Source organism: Schistocerca americana, chromosome 3 (genome assembly GCF_021461395.2).
Source record: "Schistocerca americana isolate TAMUIC-IGC-003095 chromosome 3, iqSchAmer2.1, whole genome shotgun sequence".
Classification (NCBI taxonomy): Eukaryota; Metazoa; Arthropoda; class Insecta; order Orthoptera; family Acrididae; genus Schistocerca; species Schistocerca americana.
In genome coordinates, this window is record NC_060121.1 from 609567833 (window position 1) to 609581164 (window position 13332).

Below are 13332 nucleotides of genomic sequence, written 5' to 3' on the forward strand. Positions count from 1 at the left end.
GTCCTTACATTCCAAAAACCAATACGGGGTTTCCTTTTCCGACCATGCTCTGTTTTCGCAATATTCACAGATGGATACAGACTTAAGATCCATCCGGCTGTTTCTCCTTTTAGTTTGTGTGGTATGTGTGCGGGTTATCAGCCCACAGCCCCCTAGTGTCCTGGTGGGGCTGCCACCTCAGGGCCTGGACACCTGCCAAGATTTTATTTTCGGCCCTTACTCCTTAGATAGCTTCGCTTCACCGCCAGTGCAGAATGCTATCCATCCCTTCGCTGTAAGGCGTACGTGCATCACCTTTGTCCTGGTTTCCAAGGAGCTTCCTCTGTCCACGCTGCTGCCACGCAATCACAAAGAGGAAAAGGAAAGGATAGGATGGGATAGGATAGTATAGGAAAGGACATGACAGGACACTAGACGGGACGTTGAGAGACACACTTCGTCTGTATCCTCTATGGAGACCTGTATGGCTTGTGAGGCCCTGCCTGTAGTTACAGTACCGCCGCTATAGCCCTCCACTTCATTGGAGCACACAAACCCTCTCGCCCACACGGACAGTGTTTCGTTAACGCGGTGTCTCCTGAGGGGGCCGATAAAATGTGATCTAATCTTATTATCGTGTTATACTGATAAATCAGACACGAGACGAACGACGAGCTAAGAATCTGGCTACGAACTGAGAAGGAGAAGATTGGAAGTGACTTACACCTTTGCCAGTATCACATGCGCGCAGTGATTTCAAATGTTTGCTGTGGGGCGTTTACAGAGAAAATCTGGGACTGATGTAGCGTATTCCAAACAGTTGTGAGAAATGGGCTGAGAATCGATGAAGACACTGCGAATAAAATTGTGGATTATTTCTGTGAATCTTGCGAAAAGAGAGCACCTGTGTGAAACCACTATTCTGGTCACGATTAAACCTTAACTACCTGATGCCGGTCCCTATGTCCGAGCGGTTCTAGGCGCTTCAGTCCGGAGACGCGCTGCTGCTACGGTCGCAGATTCGAATCCTGCCTCGGGCCTGGATGTGTGTGCTGTCCTTAAGTTAGTCAGGTTTAAGTAGTTCTGAGTCTAGACGACTGATGACCTCTACCTGAGCTAGTGTAAACGGCAAACTATTTATCGTATGGGTACCTAATTTTATAGGAATGATGTTCATACCGTGTGCTGAAGGATTTGCATTGCTAGTGGTGTTAGTGTCTTGACTTGCCATTAAGCGCCAGCACTAGTTACGGTGACAAAGGGGTGAACCCACAAGCATCAGTGTGCATAACAGTTGCAGATAGTCAACAGGGGTCTGGACACGGTGAGCAGAGTTTTACCTAAAAAAACAGGGTTATCAAAACTACAGCAACAGTGTTGCTGCTCTTCGTGAGCATCTCGCATTAAAACAAGGCCAGCATTTTGCGCGTCAGATGATATGCACGCCGGACGTGGAACGCACGTGTGTGGCGAGGCTCGGCCTGTCTCGGTTTCGCTCGTTGCTTCTCGCAAGTACGCGGTAGGGTGGGTCATTTTATTTAATATTGCGCTGTGGCATTTTTCGGTCGTGCAACGCTCTTCAGTTGGGCAGACTCGTGATCCCAGCGCAGTTTACCCTTCGCTGTTTGTCTGTGGTATGATGAATGTTCAGAGGTCCAAGTGACTGCGCAAAAAGAGGCAGTCTAGCGATCTATCGTCACATGTCTTTAAGACCGAATAGGAATTATGGAAGACAGGGATGAGAATTCTCTATACGTATTATGTAATCGCATGATCGATGGGTATTGCCAACTTGCTACGAAACGGCATTACAGTACCATGCAGAATAAATCTGAAGATTTTTTTGGCAATGAAAGAGCAAAAAGTTTTTATGAATGATAGGTATTATTTACATTTCTGTACATCAAGAAGCACTTTGTGCTACATTTGCAGGCATACAATACGAAATAAAGTTTGTGGTACAAATAGCAAATTTTCTGAAGCTGTACAAATAATTACAGTCAGCGATAACAGTTTTTGATGGAATTAAACGTAGAGCATGAAGTACTTGTTTTGTAAATAAAACTGGCTTTCCTTGTTGCAACTCTGCAACTTATTTTACTTTTCCCAGTCGCGTTTCGCCGTTTTATTACTCTAATCCATCTTCAGTGGGTTTTAGAACGATACAGTTTTGTAGTTTACGACTATCAAACAATTCACGTTGGATTTTTTTTACGTAAATAAGTAATTAATTACAGATTGTTAGCATCTGCGTTTCCTCCCATCTGGTCTGGACGCCGCACTACCACTTCATTTCCGAAAAGCAAGTACCAGATGAGAGGAAACGCAGATGCCAACAAACTGTAAGTAATTACTTATTTACATAAAAACGCGTAGAGAGCTGTGTTGATAATCTAAAAATAACAAAACCGTATCACTCTAGATGCCTTAGAGAAAGAAAAAGAGGAAACGCGTCTGGGAAAAATAAATTAATTGCAGCAAGAAAAGGCGCTTTTATTGACAAAAGAAATATTTCTGTGCTTGCTGCGGAGGAGGACTACGCAAACAAACCTGTGAAGAGCACGAAGAGTTTTTGTGTTACTGCAAAGTACTTTAGTTAAATCATAGGGTATGCCTGGAACGATTTTTCGATTTAAGAGCCGCTATTGTCGAATTTCTAAAGTAAAAAGAAAAGCAAAGACGAAAATTAGATCATCTGGAATGGGTTCCAAACTTCGTATTTTAACTGGAACTGAGTACACTCTGCCCACAATAAGACGTTTCAAAGCAAGAAACAACTGATTTTTGATTTGATGGGGATGCATTTAAAAAGAAAATCCCATTGTGGAAGGAGCAAATTCCAACGAAAAACATCACCCTTTTCCCAAAGCTTACTGACGTTAAAGAAACCTCAAATTCAGAAGAATGAAAGAATTACAATGGTAGTTTTCTAAAAGTGTTGATGACACTACCAGACTTACATCTGTTTTCGAGACCATTCCAATTGATAGCGCCCCTGTGCCTATGCAGATGTAACTGAGTGATCTGCAGTGTAACTCCTGTTTTACAACGATAAATCCTGTTTCATCAAAATTATCCGGACATATACATTGTTTCTCTCATGTAGAGTTCTCTGGTCTCCGTAAATTGCAAAAGAGTTACAATATCTCGATCAATACATATGTGTGAAAGACGTTGTTTTGGACACTGAAACTACATAAGTCACGAGTGCGAAAATCTCTGAAATTTTCTGCCTCCGTCCGTATGCTAGCAGTTTGCATCAGACAAAAATTATGTCTTGAGGGTGTCAAAAATAATTAAATAATACTGGACAATTGTTTTGTTTGTGCTCTGTGTGGTTAAGAAACGTAAGATATAAAAGCAAGTCACATGCAGGACGACTGCGCTGCCATGTAAATGCAGAGCATTCCCAGCTTCCCCCCCCCCCCCCCCCCCTTCCACCCTCCTCACGCTGAGGCATTTTACTGAGTGAGTCGAATTTTTGAGCGCCACTGCATTATAGGAATATGGTTAGCTTCTCTTCCTGCACTGGGGTTGAAGAACATGATTCGGAAGTTAGAATTAACCTTCGATTTGGAAATTGCTCCAAGGAGAGCCACAAATTGTTGAAAAAGTTACTGTTGCCATGGCTGAGAATGCTGGACGCAACGTGCAACCTTGTTCAGTTCCAAGCTACTGTGGAGGCATATAGTCGTCAAATTAAGCGACGGTTGTGACCATCGACGTAAACATGGCACATAATTAAAAAAATTTATCCTCATGTGAAAATTAAAATGTGTTTCTCTCAATGGTTTATTCGTTCTCTTTCGCATGTCTTTACAAAAGTTTCCACAAAGTTTCATTCACCTTTGACCATTTGCTTTTAGTGAAGGCCCTCTCAAGTAGCGAATGTTTAATATAACCACGCTGTCTGCTGATATAATGTGTTCTAACTCACACGACGCGCAAGTAGCATTATCGTTCCTGATAGGAGTATTGAGTTCGTAATACACTCTTCCCACTTTGCAGTAGTCCTTTTCTTCGTCTTTATTCAACAAAATCTTAAAATTTACGGAAACTTGTGGAAAATAAATTAATGTTCTGCTGGAAGAATAATATAGTGTTGTGAGACAAGCAGTAGTGTGACAGAATACACTTTTGAATCTGTCTACTTTAAAATATGAGTATAAAGGATATAGGTGAGGAGCTGCCTAGACGAAAGCTACACCAACAAAATTTATGAAAGGATTATGAAAAATCTCATGCTTTCTCTTCTAAGAGCATATTACGTCTTAGCTATTAGTTTTTGTGTGGTAGCTGCATGTATAAAACAGAGCTGCGTTTGTTTTCTTTAAGACGATTAGGGAGAGAAATAAAGAGACAGAGAGAGTTGAAAATGGTATTTATTTGCTCGTTGCAACATGCCTTCATTCATCTAGGGCGATATTTTCGCTGGCCAGAATGTCAGATTCCTGAAGGCGCCTTTATTATCACAGCAGCTAAATAGCTATCGCAAACCCTATTGTTCTTCTCAGAGATCTATTTAGTCGCTCCCACCATTGTACAACGAAACTGAAGTAGTGGAACGACGTGTGATAGGGCCCGCTAAATGTCCTCATTCACAGGCCAAGAGCTACAGTCCATAAACTCAGCGATACTGTCTCGCAACGTCTAACGTACATTTTCCTGAAACTCATCTGAATGTTGCCTCTAGAAGATAATTACTACATGAACCCATATATTCCACTATATGCGAGATTACAATATAAATTCGAAATATTCATGCTTGAGATAAAATAGGAAAAAAATCCGTTCCTGCGAGTAAATTTCGTTGTTTTTACTCTGTCCAACCGAGATTGCCATTTACCTTCTATGACAACGTTTTCGGAACAGCTGAAACTCAGTTTCGCACTTTACTTGCAGATACTGTTACATGTTTTCTGTCTTTTTAGGACGTAGTTAACAAAATTCTTTTCAAGTTGTTGCCATGCTTCCCTCGTTACATTATTTTTTATTACAGTAATATTAACCTTCATATTGTAAACGCATTGCTTTTACAGGGTAAAAAATTTGCTAAGAAAACGAAAAAGTAATATACGCTTATTTAAACTCAGCAAACCACCGTCTGTCTCTTGGCAACGACTAGCGTGGGTTTCTTTCGTACTGATTTTTTAATTAGAAACAGAAAAACATTTATTTGTGTAGAATATAAGCAATATAATATAGCACAGGATAAGAGGTACCGCAAAAACCTGCTGCACTTAAAAAGAGAAGCTCATTGTTTTTATTTTAGGAATTCACTTTCTAAACATCAGATACTGTGAATCATATTGCAATCAGCATGAATTACATATTCGAACGGATCGTCCTGATTTAAACTGTGCGCTGTATCCAGGATTCGAAACTGGACCATTGCTAGGTTCCTGGTTCTAATACTTATGCACCATCCACCTCTAGACTGTCAGGATGTTTCACTACATCGTGCATTCACTGCATAATGGAATATTCATTCGACATGCATTTTTATTATTTCCGAAGTCAACTAACGACGTGTTGCGAAAAGTTATGAGTCTGTCTATGTTCAAAGGACAAGTATTTTCCCATGTTTATGTGCTTTGTTGTAACAGTCCAGTCTGTAGACTCTAATGTGTATGTGATTTCTATGTAAAGAGCTCCTGCAAATATGATATCGTAGTCACTGATAATTATCATTGAGTGATGTTGGTACTACCAGCTGAGATTAACATTAAAAGCGAACATAACAGGAGACTGTGAACAATGACGGGCGCTACTTGTTCACTGCGTAAGTCGCTGACAGTACAATAGCCCTAGCTAAAATGTCACATTATCTCCATGAAAAATTTATATCTTAAATCACACAAACAAATTGAGGACTTTCATTAGTTCCAGGTGAAAGACCGAGTTTGATTTAACGCTGGAACACCTCCTACAAGGAATCCATAGTTTTGCTGGTCTAGGAAGCATCAAAATCGTGAGTTACAAAAATATGAATTAAGTTATGTGTTTTATTAGTTGTATTATAACGAGTCTGCTCAGTTGCAAAACAACGTTACAAGGTCTTAGCTGCCTACACTTTCACTACTGACAGCGAAATATCCCATTAGCGAAGGACGACGAGTTGAGTGTTGCTTTCACCATATCGAATCTGTTACAACATGCACTTCAAATGGTTTATAAATAATGTTACTCAAGCGGCTGTAACTTCCTTCACTATTTATGAATAAACAGTGGGCGTTGTTATCAGTAAAGAATAAGGACTGCAGTTAATGATGAGCAGCTTCTCCACCAATAATTCAGTTTAATTTAATTTCAGAAAATAGTTAATTATTTTAAATTTTCTCCGTATAGTCAACTGATCGCAGTGTTATCCTCAGTAATATAATACAGCACTGTTCTTGTCTCGGCAATGTAATCGGAATACTATTTCATCTTGAAACAGAACAGGACTATTTCAATAAAATTACCTTTACTCAGGTGTGTATTACCTATCAAACAACTGGACGAACTTACACACAAGATATACATGTTACTACGATAATGTCTATGACCAGGCTCCTATGTGAATCCTCATTTCCTTTCAAACCGAGGCTTTGCCTGTTCAGTATACCTTTCTCATTAAACATACTATGATGAGGAGGGTTCTTCGAACTAAACAAACTGTATTTATTATGGCTTCAGTCCATAAAAATGCTTCCTATGTCGACCGAAGAAGTCACTTATTTAAAATGAATGCACACAGTACTGCCATTATTTATTTATTTGCAACATTCTCGGTTACAATATTTCTAATACTATATGTATGTACTGTGTGTGCGTGCGTGCGTGTGTATGTATGTGTGTGTGTGTGTGTGTGTGTGTGTGTGTGTGTGTGTGTGTGTGTGACGTATGTGTGTGTGTGTGTGTGTGTGTGTGTGTGTGTGTGTGTGTGTTTGTTTGCGTTGTATGATGATGTTAATGATGATGATGAGAGAAGGGAGAGGGTCATAACCTTGTGCCGGCACACAGCCTGCTCCTTGCAAATAGCACCAAGGGGCCACCGAGTTTAACGGATCCAACAGACGGATCACCACCAACATTGTCACATGTCCCGAAGAAGTTTGGTATTTCAGCCAGGACTTTGGCGCAAAGTCAACCGAAAACACTAGAGAGCGCATAACCAGCAACAGTCGATTGGTAGACCAGAAAATAAAAAGTGATGTGCGCCCATTGCCAGAAAATATCAAAACTTCTAAGAATAATCACATAGTGGTCTGGGTATATTTCGCCGAACCTGGAAGCTTTACTATTATTAACATTGTAAAGGGCCACACTGCTTTTATATTGTCTCAATTCGCGTTTGGAGCTGACATGAAGCAGACGCTTATGCTCTGCCAGTGTACCGATTTCTCATACGTGATTCTTGTAGTTGCTAAATGACAAGCGTGCTTATCTAAAGTCGTTACTAGAATTTATTCTCATTTAGCAACTGTCTTTCTGAGTATGATATTGTCTCGTAACTGATTGAAAAGAACCATGTTTCCGTAATAAGAATGATCTAAAACATCCCGCTCAGTACTCCTTCTAGCGGACAATGAAAAGTGCAACAAAAATTTAATAAGTGTTTATTACTTTGAGCTATACCATAAGTCGAAATTTAAAGAAAACGTTTGGGCTAAATTGCAACGAATCAGTTGTACTATTTCCGTCAGAGCCATACCGACTAAAACTGTGTAATACTAAGCTAACCGGACAAAAATTGGCCAAGTGATAACAATAACGTTTAATACCGTGTGATTTTTCCCTGGACTTGATAATACCCTGGACTCGGTAGGAAGTGAGTTCACGAGATTGCCAGGTACGTCGCATCCGGGCTAAGCCATTCGCTAAGGATCTGACTGCACAACTCCACCAATCTGCAGGGATGCTGATGTCGGCATTTCACCCGTTGGTCCAACATGACCCACTGATGTTCTACGGGGTGCTACTCAGGTGATTTTGTAGCTCAGTCGAGATGCAGCAGAGAGGAGACGTATTCAAATACCCAGTCACACACTTTTCCAGCACTATAAAGTGGCTCTGAGCACTATGGGACTTAACTTCTGAGGTCATCAGTCCCCTAGAACTTAGAACTACTTAAGCCTAAATTACCTAAGGACATAACACACATCCATTCCCGAGGCTGGATTCGAACCTGCGACCACAGCGGTCGCGCCGTTCCAGACTGTAGCGCCTAAAACCGCCCGATAAACATTGCTGTTTTATTTCGGAGACGTCCCCAGGCTGAGACTAAGTCATGTCTCCTTAATTTCCCTCCTTCCAGGAGTGCTAGTTTTGAACATTTCGCAAAAGAACTTCTGTGAACTTCGGAAGGTAGGAGACGAGGACGCGGCGGAAGTAAAGCTGCGAGGACGGGTCGTGAGTTGTGATTGGGTATCTCAGAAGGGATGTCGTGTGACGTCCGCCGAGTCCAAATGACGATAACAATAACGAACAAAATGGACCAACGATGGAAAAAGGTCGGTAGAGCATTGCCCGAGAAAGGCGAAGGACCGGATTTCGAGTCTCAGTCCGGCACGCAGTTGAAATCTACCAGGAAGTTGCAGACTGAAAATTTCTTTCTGAGATCTTTCCTCTTGTCGTCTTTATGTGATTGTGTGAACAATGACCTCTTGTTAGGTGACCGACTCCAAATGTTCGGTCGCAGGTTCGCACCCTCCCTCGGACATGGATGTGTGTGATGTCCTTAGGTTAGTTAGGTTTAAGTAGTTCTAAGCCCTAGGGGACTGATGACCTCTGCAGTTAAGTCCCATAGTGCTCAGAGCCATTTTTTTTCCAAATGTTCACTGCAGGCATTCTCGCCGCAATGACCTCTCGCTAAAAGTTGGGGAAGGATCTTCATTCGATGCCTGCAGCAATTTCTGCCTGGTTTGGAAGCGACTTTGATTCAAAAGCAGAGAAACACGGCTTCGATCCCTCTCAGTCAGGATCTTTCTCCGACCACAATTCTAACGATGTGTTTCGTGGCCACAGGTGTTGCAGCATTGCTCGGAAACACGTTGAACAAGCGGCCACTAAGCAACAACAAATCCAGCAACTTCACACTCTGTATGACCTTTCGCATGGTCAAACACGATTGCTCCTTTTAACCATTCTGTCACCCGTGTTTATGTACTACGTCCGCTTGAAACACAAATGTATCACTGATCGCTACTGCCTTATGTTCACTCACAGGCAGTATGCTATAGGTAGAGATCGTAGCTCGATCAGTAAAGGTTTAGCAATTCACCTGTGAGTGGGCACTTAAGTGTCTAAGTTTTTGTCCAGTGAGCTCACTATAGTGTAATACTAGTTTAGTGTTACATTACATACAAGCGGTCCAGTCATGTTAACGTCACCACCTGTCAAGAGCTTTAACAACGACCTTTTGCAACGCGGACGTGCAGCAAGATAGTGAGGTTCCGGAATGTACGGACAGACATGTGTGGAGCCATACCTACTCTAGTGCCGTAGCCATCTATGGTAGGTAGCATCGATGGCGCGAACAGCCTGATCGAGGTAGTCCCAGAGGTTCTCGATTGGGTTTAAAGCCGGTTAGTTTGGTGGCCAGGGGGTTCGGTAAATTCATCCTGCTGCTCTTCAAACCATATATATATATATATATACTGCGAGTTGTTGACGCATTGTATTGTCCTGCTGATAGAAGTTATCGTGCAGAGACTGGAGGGGGGGGGGGGGGGATATGCTTCCCAAGGATAGATGCACACTTGTGTTGATCTATTCTGCCTTCCAGAATGACGGTATTATCCAGGAAACGCCACGAAAACATTCTCTATCTCCCTCCTCCAGCCTGGATCCTTCCGTCAATTGTTGCAATGCCGTACACGCCGACAGTCATCTGTCCGATGGAGCTTAAGACGTGATTCATCTGAAAAGGCCACCTGTCGCCACTCACTGGACGTCCAATAGCGTTACTGGTGTGCAAATTCCATCCTTCGTCGTCAATGAACAGTAGTCACCATAGATGCGGGATCCAGGTGCCTGCTGCGGAGGCTCGTAAGCAGCAAAGTCCGCTGAACGGTTGTTGAGGAGACACTGTTGGTACCTATTGGTTCATCTGGCACTCAGTTGTTCAACAGTTGCACGTCTATTCGCCCATATACATCTCCGCATCCGTCGTTTACCCATATAATCTACGAACGGTGGTGCCCCACAGTTTTCCCTCCGGTTTTGGATACGGCCGTTTTGCCGTGCACGCTATACTTTAAAAAATTTTGCAGGTGGACAGTTTACAAACTTAGCCGTTTCGGAAATGCTTCCAACTTTGGCCTGAAACATGATGATCATGTCTTTTCGGACGTAAGATAAATCACTGCGTTTCTGCTTTACGACAACAGCTGTAATGTTTTCTCAGTCTCCCCCCTCCCCCCTTCCAACCACCAACCGACAAGCTTTATATAGCTTCCACTTCTAGTGTTGTCACCTGCCGTCAGTGAGTAGTTATTGCAAGTTAACGTCGAACGTAAATGGTGTTGTCTTAGTTGGGGTAACTTTGACTTAACTAGCACAGTCATTCGGTACAATTTAGCTCAAGACTTTTTCTTTGAAGTTCAGTTGAAAACTTATGCACCACTATATTTAACTCTGAACTGTGTGGTCACAGGATAGTGACGTTCACAATTATGGTAACTTTGCGCTGCTGCAACGAATTGAACTTCTTATTGACTACACAACGACAGTTTTAAGCACAAGACAGCGCTGATATATGTATACATTCTATCGAAATGTTTACTTGATAGAGCCCAAGAACATCGAGAACCTAAAATACCAAGCAGGCCTTAGCCCAAACAGATAATGTCCGGAAGAGATGCTTAATTTAAAAGTAATTATTACGCAGCAAAGCATTTCTGGTAACAATACTGTATGCACATTTGAGGATTTTAAAAAGGCCTACGACTCGGTTGATCGTGAATCACTTTTCCACATTTTCAAGGGACAAGAGCTAGATAGTAAAACTCTAACACTGATTAAGGAAACATTAACCGACACTAGCTCTAAACTTAATTCATGAAAGAAATCTCTGAACCATTTGCTGTAAGGACTGGTGTTAGAGAGGGTGATGTAGTCTCCCTATTACTGTTAACCTGTGTTTTGGGAAAGGTAATTACAAAATTGGGACAGCAAAAGTCGAGTCAAAATAGTGACCAGTCAATCAATTTAGGTAGAAGTCATAATAGAGTAGACTGCTTTGTCTTTGCAGATGAGCTGGCAATCTTACCTAGAGATATTACATCTCAAGAACAAACTGAAATTCTTAAAGAAGGAAATGCAGGACTACAAATACCACTAGAAAAAACGGAATATATGACATACAACAAATAAGTATCAAAGTTTCTGAACACGAAATATGGAAAAATAAGAAGGGTTTTTCATTTTAAATAGATGAAAATCGCGCAACAAACTGGTTTCCAGCATGCTGCAAACGAACATCGCTGTCAAAAAACGGCAAATGCATTCAGATTTACACAAAACACTTATAATAAAAATCACTTTCTATATTCAATAAACCAGGGCATTTCAGCACTGTAATCGAACCTGAATGTCTTTATGTAGCAAAAACTTTAATTTTAAATAGAAAGAGGTATTTTGAAGAATTTCAGAAGAATGAAAGGCCACAAAACTACTGATGGAGAAACTTATAGGTTGAGACGTAATAAGGAAATGAAGAATACACTGACATAATCGGTGACATGAGAAAACGGAAACTTAAAACTTTATGGGCACATTAAAAGAATGGCACCCACTAGGTTGACAAAACAAATAGTAGAATTCTACGAGAACAGAAGTAAGGCCCAAATTGAACCCATTAAATGCGATTAAGGAGGATCTTAAAATAGCCGGTATAACCCAGGCAGACGTCACAAATAGAAAAACATTCATAGAAAAGATATATGATTGGAAAGTTGGTCAGAGGAAAATTAGAAAACGGACTGGAACACTGTGGTCTGATGAAAGGAAGAAACTTCATTCTGAAAGGATGAAACACATTTGGACAGAAATGAAGGCCAAGCATCAAAAGTGACAATGATGGATTGTTCATCGCGTGGTCCTATTGGAACCATACGTAAATAAGGAAACATCCGAATTTACTTGCTGTACCACTGTTATCTCTGGAGTCATGTTCTCGGAGAAATATACAAAGAGTGACTGTTTTATTTGCAACTATACGTCACCTATGTGTGGCCGTCTGATTTTGCAGAAGTTGTACAGGGTGTTAAGTTTTGCTAAACTGGTTGACACTTTACAGGCTGCATCGGTTGGAAAGTCACGGCGCTAATTAAGTGCCTGTGTCAAGTTCCGGACCGTGCACCGTGGATGAACGACTTAGAGATAGCATCGTTCGACGCAGAGAGCAGCCTTCCCAGACACAGGACGGACACCTGCGGCGAGTGGACCACGCTTTCGAGAGGACACAGGCATGCGAATACGGTCTCAGTAATGATACTTTCCTAGAAGCAGGTGAGAAAAGAACGAAAAGTGGACCGAAATCTGTAGTCCCTTTGTTAGCGTGGCAGTTTTGCTATGTTCGATGTATATAATGATGTATTCATCTCTTACGTTTTTGCCCTTGTGCTCGGCAAAAATAACACTCAATATTTTTGCGAAAAATTTCGTTTCAGATGTTCCTCACAGTCACTGTTAAAGTTCACATTTTATAAGCGGACTACAATACGCGTCTTTCCAACATGATGACCGAGACTTGAGTTTTTCAAGGTCCGACTCTCTAACAAGTCAACAACTAACTAACTACCGCTTACGCGCCCAAAAATCAGAGTTACAAGTACGTCAAAGATCATAGTGGCAAAAGAAAGAATACACATAAGAATAATATCATTACAATATAAACATATCGATGTATCAAAAGTGAAATCAAATCTGAATGTTGTCTCAGAAATATGTTAAGTAGTTAACAGAAATACAGTAGAATGTTACTAGTGTCGAGAGGTTCAGGTGAGGTACCATAATGGCTACGTAATTCAAGTACCATTACACAATGCAATTCGCGTATCATGTCTGTGGCACTATCTCCCCTATTTCGCGATAATACAAATCGAGCCGCCCTTCTTTCAACTTTTTCGATGTCATCCGTCAGTTCCACCTGATGCGGATCCCACACCGCACAGAAAAACCCCAGAATAGGACGGACAAGTGTAGTGTAAACAGTCTCTTTAGTAGATCTGTTGCACCTTTTAAGTGTTCTGCCAATGAATAGCAGTCTTTGATTTGCTCTACCCACAACATTATCTATGTGATCTTTCCAATTTAGGTTATATGCAATGGTAATCCCTAAGTATTTAGTTGAATGTACAGCCTTCA